This window comes from Macrobrachium nipponense, chromosome 22 (assembly GCF_015104395.2).
Source record: "Macrobrachium nipponense isolate FS-2020 chromosome 22, ASM1510439v2, whole genome shotgun sequence".
Lineage (NCBI taxonomy): Eukaryota > Metazoa > Arthropoda > Malacostraca > Decapoda > Palaemonidae > Macrobrachium > Macrobrachium nipponense.
Window position 1 is genome coordinate 51,082,191 of NC_087213.1, and position 13,974 is coordinate 51,096,164.

Consider the following 13,974-nt stretch of genomic DNA (forward strand, 5'->3'; position numbering starts at 1 on the left):
GGTTTACATGATAGTGTGATAACCAATAATTTGCAACCAAATACTCAACTAGATCAGTAAGTTAATAGATAAGGTTTTAAACAAACAGCCGAACATCTTAAAATAACACTGGAACATCTCGTTCTCTCAGCGATGGATACAAATATTAATAAAAAATCCAAAAAGAAACAAAATCAAAATGACAAAGCTATAGGGAACGCATTTATTAAGAATAATTAAGCCTAAGAGCGTAAAACTTGTCTTGGCATCAGGAAGAAGATTCATTACGAGTTACGTTGCAGATTTTCGCGAGCTTTTGAAATGAAAAATTATGGTTTGTAGACCTTTCAGAGGCAGTTATTAATATTATGCAGATAATGGCTGGAATGTTACATTACTATTATTATTATTATTCTAACCAGGATACAAAGCAAAATCTCAATATAAAAATTTTAGAAAAATTATAAACTCAACCTTTAAAGTGGATTGTTCACGCATTTTGAAAAAGACAAACTTTGTTTAAAAAAAAAAAAAAATCTGAAGGAACTACAGAGGCCCAACTTTCAAAAGTTACAAATATAAACTTTATCATTTATAATTTCTGTCCTTTTGAGTTTTTTCAATGAATTTCATAACCATACTGAGATAAGCATTGTAAGTAGTCTGAACAATGTCTGGGGCTTTTTTTTCTTCTTCAAATACACAAATACTCTGAGGTCAAATCCAGTAGTTACAGACCAGTCAATCTTTAGTTTTACAATGACCAATAGGTACCACAGACAATTCTGTCAAAAAATCATATACAATCTTTAGTCTTCGAATGACAAATAGGTACCACAGAATTCTGTCAGGATAAATCACACACCAAAGTCTTAGAATGATCAAAGAACAACAACAAAAGGTTTACGAACCATTCTTTACCAAAAAGCAGCTGGTTTAAAGTATTATGGATCTGCCCTAAGATTTGGATATTACGTGCCAATTTGAACCACATGAAATTAGAGTTTTCGAATCGTATTATATCACGACTGGAGGATGTCTAGACATTCTTCTCAATCTTGTGAAGAGTAATTATGACCAAGGAGATTTGAAAGTGAATAAACTTCAATCAAAATTAAAAGTGCTTGGTTTTATTCCAACTACAAAAACTTTGTGAGCAGTAATTATGGCTAAGGAGGTTTGAAAGTGAATGAACTTCAAACAAACAAAATTAAAGTGTTTGGTTTATTTTAACTACTAAATAAACTTCAGCAAGTTGTATGCGTTAGTCGAGCTGAATTTGTAGATAAAGTCTAGTTAACTGAATTGTTTGTATCGTGTTTTTACGTTACATGGAACCTGTGGTTATTCAGCAACGGGACCAACGGCTTTACGTGACTTCCGAACCACGTCGAGAGTGAACTTCTATCACCAGAAAGTTAATTGAATTGGTTTTGGTTGACTTCAAAGATCACAAACTTTGAAAAATTTATGTCTAGTCTACTTGAAATTCTGAATGTCCTGCTAAATCAAGTATTTTGGATGAATTATTAAAAGACAAACTTCTGCAAAGTCAACTGGATTTGGTTGACTTAAAAGAACAACAGACTTCTGCATAAACCAGCGAAGTTTGGTTAACATGAAATTCTATAACTTCCAAAATATTAATGGAGTTTTAACTTTAAAACTATGAACTCTTATAAAACAAAGGGGTTTAGTTCACTTAAAAACCTGTAACTCAAGCTAAAGGGAAATACTTTAGTTGGAAAATACTACTAAATTTCAGAAAAACTGACTCTGGTTGACTAAAACACTTTATAAACTTCGACAAAATTCAGGTACTGATCATCCAACTAAGTGAAAAATCTGAGTCATATTCCAAGTATGAACTCCAGCGTTCAAAACACTTCTTGCCGACTTATTGAAAAAAGCTCTCAAGGGCAAATGTTTTTTTAATCTTGGAACCTGAGTGAAAATACCAACGCATGGAAGTATAACCAAGCAATATTCCAAAAGTAATGCTATATCATTTATAGATTAAACCAGCCTTGGGCGGGCACGGGCTCTTGCTCTTAATTAAAACTTCCCGTGTTACTCTTTCAGTAATAGGATCCAGAACTCTTAAAACCAGCAGATTAAAAATTAAAAATTCTTGTTCATGAGACAATATTCATTCACTGGTCATTCCAAGACTATAGTGATAAATGTCAAGTAATTCAAAATAATTATAAAGCAAACTAGAATTACTTTAAACAGGACTTTGACAAAACAATTCTGTTGTTTTGTTCCTTGTGAGACAGCATGAGTTATCAACAAAAGCCTAAGAAGCAAAATGTATAATATCGAAGGTTAATACATATAAGAATTGAAAAAAATGAATTCTTGATGAAGATATAAACAAATAGAAAAACTAAATACAGTAGACTACTGACGTTTTCACGGTTAATGTGTTGAGAGAGAGATCTTATTAGAATGAAGCTGATTAATGAAAATATGGAGACGAAGATAAGCCAAAACAGGTTTAAGCCCAAAATCCTGCAAAACATAATCACAAGTACACAACTGACTACAATACACGTTATCATTAAGAGTATTATAAATAACTTTAGACTTTTGATAATTTTCAAAAATTCAATTGATAAAACCTTTAATACAAATATCCTGCAATATAAGTTATCTTTGAGTATAGTATTTTATAAATAACTTTGGAATTTCGATAATTTCCAAACAAATTCAATTGCTAAAACCTTTAATAAAAATATTCAGGAAATGCCACAAGATGCGCCGTGTCTTATGCCTTACTGACAGCGACTAAAAATTAACGAAACAAATAACTTGCAATAGTAATTTGACTGTCGTTAATGTCCACCTTTAACACCATAAAATAGGTCCGTTATGAAATGGAAGCAGGACCCAAATAAGTATAACATTAAAACTTCGCATTTGGAGAGGACTCCGCCCTTATCAGTGTAAGTTGCTTATTAAGTTGCTAATAAAATTTTAATGCAAGCACCTCCCTAAACTGTACAGGATCTCCTCAAAAGCTCCAAGAAATTTACAAAATTTACCACTGGAGGCAGAACTAAAACCCCTGAAGCCTGCTACGAAACAGCTGCAAATTAAAGGATCCTGAAGTGTAGAAAGTTTGAAATTTATTAGCCATAATCAACTGCCAATGAAGACCACCCTGAACGTTACTAAACAATCATTAGGTACAGGATGGTACCACTAAATCACTATAGAGAAGTTTCAAGGCACCCTAAACAGTGTAGAAAACATCTACAATATGTCAGCTGCAAATGAAGGCACCTAAAGTGTAGAAAACTTCTAAAATATGTCAACTGCAAATAAAGGCACCTAAACAGTATAGAAAACATGTAAATAGTTCGTCAACTGTAAATGAAGGCATCTAAACAGTGTGGAAAAGTTATACAAAAATTTGTCAAATGTAAATGAAGGCAACTAAACAGTGTAGAAAACCTCTAAATAATTAGGCAACTGTAAATGAAGGCACCTAAACCGTGTAGAAAACTTTTGAAATAGGTAAACTGTAAATCAAGGCACTAAAACAGTGTGAGAAAACTTCTACACTGTCAACTGCAAATGAAGGCACTTAAACAGTGAGGGGAAAACTTATAAAAAAAACTGGTTAGCTGTAAATCAAGGCACTAAAACAGTATGGGAAAACTTCTAAACTATTTGTCAACGGAAAATGAAAAGCACCATATTAATCATTACTAAGCACTAATTTGTAAAAGAAAGCACCACCAAGTCACAACAGAAAAGTTTCAAGTTGCTTGACAACTGCAAATGAAGGGACCCTGAACAGTGTAGAAAACTTCTAAACTATTCATCTATTGTAGATGAAGGCACCACCCTAAACGTTACTAAACATTCAATAGGTACAGGACAGCATCACTAGAGAAAATTTTCAAGTTACTGGACAATTGCAAATTGAGGCATACTGAATTATGTAGAAAACTTTAAAAAGTATAAGTAAACTGCATATCTAAGTCAATTTCCCTTTAATATTCCTTTAACGAAGCCGACCCCAACTTAAAGTTAAAGTGAAGATGCAATGCATTACTACCATGAAACTAATTCTAGTTGCATTTTGATAAATTTGTATCAATTAACTATTTTTTCTTCCTTAATAAGCAGGATGATCTCTCTCTGTATTTCTTTTTACCTCCTCTTAATCTTCCTAATGAACACCATAACATTCTTTTGAAGCTTGAATTTCAAGTCGATGGCCCCTGTGCTTGTTCCATATGAACAGCGCTCATCCTCTGAATTTCTAACAGTATGTACAGACACCGAGTTGAAACAGTTGCTAGTCAGCTGTGAATGACAAAAGGATTTACAATAAAAAAAAACTCTCTCTCCAAAGAAGTGAATCGGAGAAAAAAGATAATGGCGCAAGGAAATACGTGGAATCAATGAAATGTCTCTTTTGAAATACATCATATGCAAGAAGTCTCCTAAAGCGTGTGACAAATTATAGGAAAGATGGAGAGATGCTTTTCAAACCCTGACACCAGATATGGAGTTGCAAAGCACAGCACGGGATAAATGATAGCAATCACTAAGAAGTTTGGATCAACTGACTGAAATTTATAGTATGAGGTTACTGCTGTTATTCCTAGCTAAAAGTTTTACCCTTACAAGAAAGTTGTGAAGTTTGAAGGGATTAGTCGATAGGCTGTTGCAGAAATACACAAAATATTTCATGAAAATTGCTAATAAACTTGACAATGACACTAAATTTTAGATTTTGAAAACAGTTACATATAGGACTAACAGATTGCAAAACGTTCTATAGACGATTGTTTTAAGTGTTGTCACAATTTAACAGATACTATTTGGAAGTGTAACAGGAGAAGAAAAATAAACTTGGTTCAAATGTTGCAAGTAAATTCTCTCTCTTTTGTCTCTACACAATACTTAGATTTCAATATGACTGGTATTTATTAATCCTCATTATATGCAACCTTATGTTTTTTTTTAATTACTAAATGTTAAGACTTAAGTTACTTCATTTAGCAAAGAAACACAAATGCTGTATTGTGTCTTTCAGTCACTGGTTTTAAATAAATGATATAATAATATTCAACTACTGAATGACATACAACTTCCAAATAGTTTACAGTATCTCATTTAGTCCTCAGAATATTTCCGGGGTAAAAATTTTACAAAATTATGAAAAAGAATATATATACGTAGTACCTTATACTGGAAAACAACTAAGCAGATTGTGGGATGGGATGGAGTAGCAAATATACTTTTTAATCATTTATAAAGCCATAATCTTGAATATCAAAACTTAAAATTCTTATTAACAGTCAAAGCTACGGATTACTTCAAAAATTTAAAGTGAAAAATATGATTAATCAGGTCATGTGTTAGCTCTGTGCACCAACTTTTTTTTTCAAACCTAGTTACATTAAGTCAGTCCTGATAGAGATGCTGAAAAGTGGCTTTGAAAATTTCTGAAAAGAGGGAAATGTAGAAATGAACATCAACCAGTTTAAAGTGTGTAAAGGGAGAGTTCACATTACTAGACTACAGAGATGCCAGTGTCAGAAAGCAATCTGGTTCTTCTCGAATGGACCACCAAATTTGTACAAGACAAAAGGTTCTCAGATCCCTGTCTTTTAGATGACCTTTTTTCTCTACAGTGGGTCTTTCTTGGTGGATGTCAATTTGGACCAAAAGAGTGTGAATTCAGTCTTGATGTGGATCCATCTTGATGTGAGTATGCGACGAGTTCTGTAATTAATTCTTGAAATGATGGACAAATACTTCTTTAATTCTTGCAATTCTGGGTAAATATTTCTATCTGGCAGAAGGAATATGACGTTCATAAGATCAGGTACTACTGGCAAAGGTGTATTAATCTTCCTCACTTGTTTTGAATTCCTGCTGGTATACGTTTTCATCTTAGACCTGCAAAAGGAAATCAGTTATTCATCTTCAAAGACATTGAGTTTTTTTTTTACCAAATGATGCATTGGTGCATTAAATGATAAAATGCTGATCATTGTTAATATATCATTCATCACTAACAAACATCCACATGGAACAAGACTGAACGTCTACTGACTTACAAAGCAAGCTCTGCGCAACAGAAGGACCACATTACTTTGAATTAAATTCAAGGAATATCAAAGATAAATGAACTTATTAATAAATACACGAACAGAACCACAAGTCATGGAAATTAGAGCAACTGTGCATAACACTTTCCAGTACCATTACAGCCTCTTTCAAATTACAATAGCTGGAAAAAACAAAACCACAACCACATTTTTGGACCCGCCCCCAACCGCTGGGAGACTACGGACGTCATGAACATGATCTCACGGTAAAGCAAAGACCCGAATTACCTGGCATTTAATGCCACCACCTTCGTAGAAGACTCGGGAGGCCCCATGAACAGGGCCACTACCTATGCCAAGTGATTCAAAGATGCGGACAGTATGAAGTCACCCAATCAAGTCTCGGTTTGGGTGGAATCCAGACTTGTTCCTGGAAATACATTGGATTGTATATTAAATTTATGCCAAATGCCAAGCACTGAGACCTACAAGCTACGAGGTCATTCAGCACTGGGGCCTACGAGCTACAAAGTCATTCAGCACTGGGGCCTACCAGCTACGAGGTCATTCAGCACTGGAACCTACCAGCTACGAGGTCATTCAGCACTGGGCTACTCCCAGCTACACGGTCCACACACTTTGTGCCTACAGCTACGAGGTCATTCAGCACTGGGACCTACCAGCTACGAGGTCATTCAGCACTGGGACCTACCAGCTACGAGGTCATTCAGCACTGGGACCTACCAGCTACGAGGTCATTCAGCACTGGGTACCTCGCTACAGGTCATTCAGCACTGGGACCTACCACTACGAGTCCATTCAGCAACTGGGACCTACCAGCTACAAGGTCAATTCCAGCACTGGGACCTACCAGCTACGAAAGGTCATTCAGCACTGGGAACCTACCAGCTCACGAGGGTCAGTTCAGCACTGGGACCTCCAGCTACAAGGTTCATCCAGCACTGGGACCTACCAGCTACGAGGTCATTCAGCACTGGGACCTACCAGCTACGAGGTCATTCAGCACTGGGGGACCTACCAGCTACGAGGTCATTCAGCACTGGGGCCTACGAGCTACGAGGTCATTCAGCACTGGGGCCTACCAGCTACGAGGTCATTCAGCACTGGGGCCTACGAGCTACGAGGTCATTCAGCACTGGGACCTACCAGCTACGAGGTCATTCAGCACTGGGACCTACGAGCTACGAGGTCATTCAGCACTGGGACCTACCAGCTACGAGGTCATTCAGCACTGGGACCTACGAGCTACGAGGTCATTCAGCACTGGGACCTACCAGCTACGAGGTCATTCAGCACTGGGGCCTACGAGCTACGAGGTCATTCAGCACTGGGGCCTACGAGCTACGAGGTCATTCAGCACTGGGGCCTACCAGCTACGAGGTCATTCAGCACTGGGGTCTACCAGCTACGAGGTCATTCAGCACTGGGGCCTACGAGCTACGAGGTCATTCAGCACTGGGACCTACCAGCTACGAGGTCATTCAGCACTGGGACCTACCAGCTACGAGGTCATTCAGCACTGGGACCTACGAGCTACGAGGTCACTTCAGCACTGGGGCCTACCGAGCGTACCGGAGGTCATTCAGCACTGGGACCTTACCAAGCTACGAGGTCATTCAGCACTGGGACCTACCATCTACGGGAGGTCCTTCAGCCACTGGGGCCTCCGCTACGAGGTCATTCAGCACTGGGGAACCCTACCAGCTACGAGGTCATTCAGCCCTGGGCCTTACCAGCTACGATGTCAATTCAGGGCACCTGGGACTACCAGCTACGAGGTCATTCAGCACTGGGGCCTACCGAGCTTACGAGGTCATTCAGCACTGCGGGCCTACCAGCACGGGGAGGTCATTCAGCACTGGGGACCCTACCAGGCTTACTTGGGGAGTTCCATTCATTGCCACTGGGACCTACCAGCTACGAGGTTCCATTTTCAGCACTGGGGCCCCCTACGAGGCTTACGGGATGGGTCATTCAGCACTGGGGCCTACCAGCTACGAGGGGTCATTCAGGGCCACTTGGGCTCCTACCAGCCTACGAGGTTCATTCAGCACGGGGGCCTACCCAGGCTACGGAGGTTCATTCAGCAACTGGGACCTTACAAGGGAGCTAACGAGGTCATTCAGCACTGGGGCCCTACCAGCTACGAGGTAATTTAGCACTGGGAACCTACCAAGCTACGAGGGTTCATTTCACGGGGCCAACTGGGACCTACCAGGGCCTACCGAGAGGTCATTTCAGCACTGGGGCCATTACGAGGCTACGGGAAGTCATTCAGCACTGGGGGCCTACCAACTAGAGGCCATTCAGACTGGGGCCATACCAGTCTTACGGGGAGGTTCATCAGCACTGGGGACCTACCAGCTGGGGCGAGGTCATTCCGGGGCCACTGGGGGTTGACATACCAGCTACGGAAGGGTCATTCGCAGGGGCCACTACGAGGTCATTCAGCACTGGGGCCCTACCAGCTACGGGTCATTCAGCACTGGGACCTACCAGCTACGAGTCATGTCAGCCTGGGTACCTACGCAGCTACGAGGTCATTCAGCACTGTGACCTACCACTACGAGGTCATTCAGCACTGGGACTCTGACCAGCTTACGCGGTCATTCAGCACTGTGACCTTACCAGCTACTAGGTTCATTCATCACTGGAGAAGCCTACCAGCCTACGAGGTCATTCAGCACTGGGGTCTAACCAGCCCCTACGAGGTCATTCACACTGGGGCCTACCAGCTACGAGTCATTCAGCACTGGGGCTACCAGCTACGAGGTATACATTCAGCAACTGGGACCTACCACTACGAGGTCATTCGCACTGGGCCTAACAGGCTACGAGGTCCATTCAGCACTGTACCTACCACTACGAGGTCCTTCAGAGCACTGGGGCCTACCGGCAGCTACGAGGTCATTTCAGCACTGGGGCCTACCAGCTAGCGAGGTCTTCAGCACTGGGGCCTACCAGCTACGAGGTCATGTCAGGCAGCACTGGGCCTACCAGCTGCAGGTCCTTCAGCACTGGGACCTACCACTTACGAGAGTCATTCAGCCACTGAGACCTACCAGCACGAGGTCATTTCAGCACTGGGGGCCTACCAAATACGAGGTCAATCCAGCACTGGGACCACGCTACGAGGTCATTCAGCACTGGGCTACAGCTACGAGGTCATTCCAAGCAGGGGCCTACGCCAGCTACGAGGTCTTCAGCACTGGGGGCCCTACCAGCTACGAGGTCATTCAGCACTGGGACCTACCAGCTACGAGGTCATTCAGCACTGGGACCTACCAGCTACGAGGTCCATCAGCACGGGGTTACAGCTACGAGGGTCACACTGGGGACCTACCAGCTACGAGGTCATTCAGCAACTGGGGCCTACAGCTACGAGTCATTCAGAACTGGGGACCTACCAGCTACGAGGTCATTCAGCACTGGGGACTACCAAAGTAAGAGGTCATTAGCATTGGGGGACCTACAGCTACGAGGCATTCAGGGCACTGGGGCCTACCAGCTACTACGAGGTCATTCAGGCACTGGGAGCCTACCGAGCTACGATTGGTCATTCAGCACTGGGACCTACCAGCTACGAGGTCATTCAAGCACTGGACCTACAGCTTCGAGGCATCAGCACTGGGACGCTACCAGCTACGAGGTCATTCAGCACTGGGAACCTACCAGCTACGAGGTCATTCAGCACTGGGACTAACCACAGCTACGAGGTCATTCAGTCACTAGGGACTGGGGCCTACCAGCTACGAGGTCATTCAGCACTGGGGCCTACCAGTTCTACGAGGATCATTCAGTTCACTGGGGGGGACCGTACCGCCAGCTACGAGGTCATTCGCACTGCCTACCAGCTACGAGGGGGTCATCAGCACTGGGGCCCACCAGCTACGAGGTCATTCAGCACTGGGACCTACCAGGGTACCGAGGTATTCAGCACTGGGGGGCTAAGCCTACGAGGTCATTTTTCAGCACTGGGACCTACCAGCTACGAGGTCATTTAGCACTGGACCTACCAGCTACGAGGTCAGGTTCATTTAGCACTGGGGACCTACCAGCTACGAGGTCATTTAGCCACTTGGCCTACCAGCTATTTTCGAGTCATTTAGGCACTGGGGCCTACCAGCTAAATACGAGGTCATATAGCAATGGGACCTACCAGCTACGAGGTCATTCAGCACTGGGGCCTACGAGGCCATTCAGCGCTGAAACTGAAACTGACAGTAAACGATTTGAAAGGTGTAACAGGAGGAAAACTTCGCACTTGCACTAAGAGTCAATTGTTAAAAGAGGGTGGAGAGTAAGATGGAAGAAAGAATATGAAAGGAGGTACAGTAAAAGAAAGAAAAGGGGCTGCAGCTGGGGGCCGAAGGCACACTGCAAAGAACCTTAAGTAATGCATACAGTGCAATGTAAGTGGTGCACTGACGGTACACTAACCCCCTACGGGGCACGTGAAAATATGCAAATTTGGATCTATCCTAGATAATGACACCCGACCCCACCGCCGGGGGTTTTAACCAGCTATGTATCCACTTTGCTGCCTCTTTACTATAAACCCGTTGGGAATGACCGTCAAAACAATCAAAACAGTAAATATCTTAAAAGGCAATGACCACCAAGAAATATTTGTCCTAGATAAAGACCACCCCCACCCCGCCCCCGAAAACCCTTGGGGGTAACTGGCTAACATCCCAAATTCTTAATAAAATAATTTTAATGAATTATTGCACAAAAATTTCATATGCAAGAACAGCAAAATGTTATATGATGGACGTCATTTAAGTATAAGCCAGAATTTCTTCCAACACTTATCTCACTTCCGTTTTCAAACCTGATGCATTATAAGGGCTGACTTCGTTCTCAGTATTTTAGGAGCACGTCCAGTTTAATCAGACGTTCCGAGTCACCAAACTATTCTACTAATCAGGAGTTTTAATCCAGAACAAAGTCGGGAATAAATATGCAAATGCACTCTTCTGATCACAGCAGAAATTGCGTCTGTATACCAGTGGTTCTAGATCTATTTTTGGTGATGGCATCCTTACTAATGTAATCATTACCGTGGCACCCTTTTTTCACCATCCCAACAGTGTGTGTGTGTTTTGTTAGAGTATACACACTGACTATTATATGAAGACTTCTGCAAACTTTTTTCACAATGTTCATTGAGATAATCTAGCTAATACAAAATTCATGACAGTCCTGCGGTGCCGCTAAGGACTGTCTGTGGCACCCAAGTGTGAATCATTACCCTATACAGTATACAGCTATCCTTTTAAATTTACCTTGGTAGGGCTCCAGTCATATCTCATCCTGTTAAAGTATCAGAAGTCTTTCAGTTTCCCTCTGGCGAACGAGACCAGTACTCATATGAAGGGGGCACGCTAATCCTCTTGTACTGCTAAGTCACAGTGCCCAAACCTGAAAAGGAAATGAACTTTAGACATCATAACACTTCCAACAATCATATTGGAATTTCTTAAGGTAGGTCGAAAAGCATTCTGTCAATAGCTGAAAATACCTCATGTATTATAAAAGGAGTCACTTGGTTTTCAACAGTTATGGACGGACATTTAAGCTGACCAATTCGCACTGATGCGAGCGTTAAGTGGTAAATTCTGGTAAATTCCTTTTACTTTAAGAGCCAAATTGTCATCATGTAAATTACCCTTAGCTTGACCCTAGATTCCTATTGGGGAGATAATATAACCATCTAACTAACAGATAAATCAATGAGATATGCTAAGATGCAGCTAACCCCAAACTACGTTTCTATTGAACTCGTGCAAAAATTTCGAATGTCAGATCCATTACTTGATACCAGATTCCTAAATGGAGATTATTATTGTTATATTAACTGTTTGACTTTTAATTTCTCAGAGAGGATAGTTACGAATGTCACCTTAGTTTCTATGAACCCTTTAAGGTGAAAACACAACTTCATCTGTAAGTGAAAAATGTTATGACTTGGGTATCGTGATCTCGAGGTGGTGGTGGTGGTAGTAGTAGTAGTAATTTGTCTTTGTAAAGGACTGCGTAATAACAGTAGTAGTAATAATTTGCCTTTGCAACGGACTCTCCCTTGAAGTCTTGGCGACTGAGAACTTTGAGTGGCCAATAATTTCCCAGCACAGTAACCAATCTTGCTTTGTAAGTATATTAGTCCTCACAGTCAAAAACCGCTGCCCAAGTTCGACTGTTTTCACGTGAATTTGAACACATCTCTTTGATCAGCGACTACACTCAACTTATTCTGTTGCTAAAGTTTTAATGACTAATGTTGACCTATCACCAATTTGAAATGGATGATACCAACAAAACTTCCGATCAAAGGATCACCGCCAACAGCCTTTGGACAACAGGATGATTCTCCTCATCATTACCTTATTATGATCCAGAAATTTCCGATCCTATTAGCTTGTTAGGTTCCAGGAATGAACGATCCAATTGGCACCAAGAATCCTTCACCTTCCCTCCAGCTTGTGATTCCAGCATCCTTCATATCCTATTAGGAACCAGCTTCCTGTAGGAGAGAATCCTCGTCCTGCGAGTAATGCAAGTTGAAGCCCCAACCTGAAAAACAAAAAAGAAAATTGTCAATAATATTAAAATGTCTTTCAAAGAATTGAAAATTTCTATGGTAGACTATTATGCAATGTAGCCCTTCGGCTCCAAGATTAAACACCTCTCATTCCTCTTACTGTCTCCCCGTTCATATTTTTTCTTCCACCTGACTTTCCACTTTCTCTAACAACTGTTTCACAGTGCAATTGCTTTGAGGTTTTCTTCGTTACATCTGTCAAACCTTCTTAACTGTCAATTTCCCTTGCAGCGCTGAATGACCTCAAAGGTACCAGCGCTTGTCCTGTGGTGGCCTAGATTCTATATTCCATTCTACTCCAGGGTGCCATTTGCTGCCTAATTATTGTGTGACAGTAGACGTCTCCAGAAAGGTTTGTCCTTAAGAGCATTTCATACTTTTGTTAACATAATGTACTGTATGAACTGGTGATAACTTATTCTTTACAACAGTGCAGACGGAAGGCAAATTGAGGATATACAAAGAAGAAAACTAGGAGTAGCAAGAGCTCTAAGTTCTGAGAAGAAACGTGTGGTCAAGGCATGAAATCAGCTTGAAAACCAAGATGAGAATATTTAATGCAGTAGTACTACCAGTCCTGATGTATGGTCCACCTGGGCACTGACCAGAACAAAGGAGAGAAGGTAGGATGCTATTGAGATGAAGCTGCTGAGAAGGATACTTGGCATTAAATGGGGAGATTATGTTAGGAATGAAGACATCAGGATGAGATTGAGGCAAAGGCCAGTCAGTATCAGGCTGAAGAGGGAAAGGCTGAAACGGTTTGGACATGTTAGAGAGGATGGATGGGGAAAGAGACCCCACGAGAGCACTGAGAGCAGTACAAATAGGAAGAAGACCACTGGGAAGGCCAAGAACTAGATGGATAGACATAATTGTCAGACATCTTGATGAGGAAATCCAGAACCTAGAGGAGGAAGCGAGGGAAATGGTTCAGGAAAGAGACAGTTGGAGAGGAACTATATAAGCCTTATGCCACTGGCAAGTGGCGGGAAGATAAAGTAAAAGTAATTAGGCAGATTGTAATTATACAGAATGTAATTATATGTATACTACTCTTGTATATATTGTCCTTTCAGAACATTTTGAGGTAAGTAAAGCCTAGATCATCATATATTATTAACTCAGCTGTTCGGTGTAGGATTTCCTTCCCGGGTTGGAGCAAAATGTGCTTCTTATATTTCTTGGGATTTGAGTTATATCCCGGGATTTTTACTGGTATTATTTATTTCCGATGCACAGCTATTACAAGTCGTGGTGTAAATTATTTGGATACGAGAAAGTGAAAAAAGA

At 41.4% G+C, this 13,974-nt stretch overlaps 1 long non-coding RNA gene across 1 annotated transcript in view; it reads right to left on the reverse strand.

Annotated features, from left to right (window-relative positions):
* Positions 1-505: 505 nt before the first annotated feature.
* Positions 506-13,974, reverse strand: part of LOC135198630 (uncharacterized) — a 70,062-nt gene continuing 56,593 nt past the window's right edge. Inside the window, exons 2-4 of the long non-coding RNA XR_010310848.1 lie at positions 12,464-12,653; positions 11,366-11,501; positions 506-5,904 (exon numbers count right to left, since the gene is read on the reverse strand). This is a non-coding gene — a long non-coding RNA (uncharacterized LOC135198630). The remainder of the gene's footprint in view (positions 5,905-11,365; positions 11,502-12,463; positions 12,654-13,974) is intronic.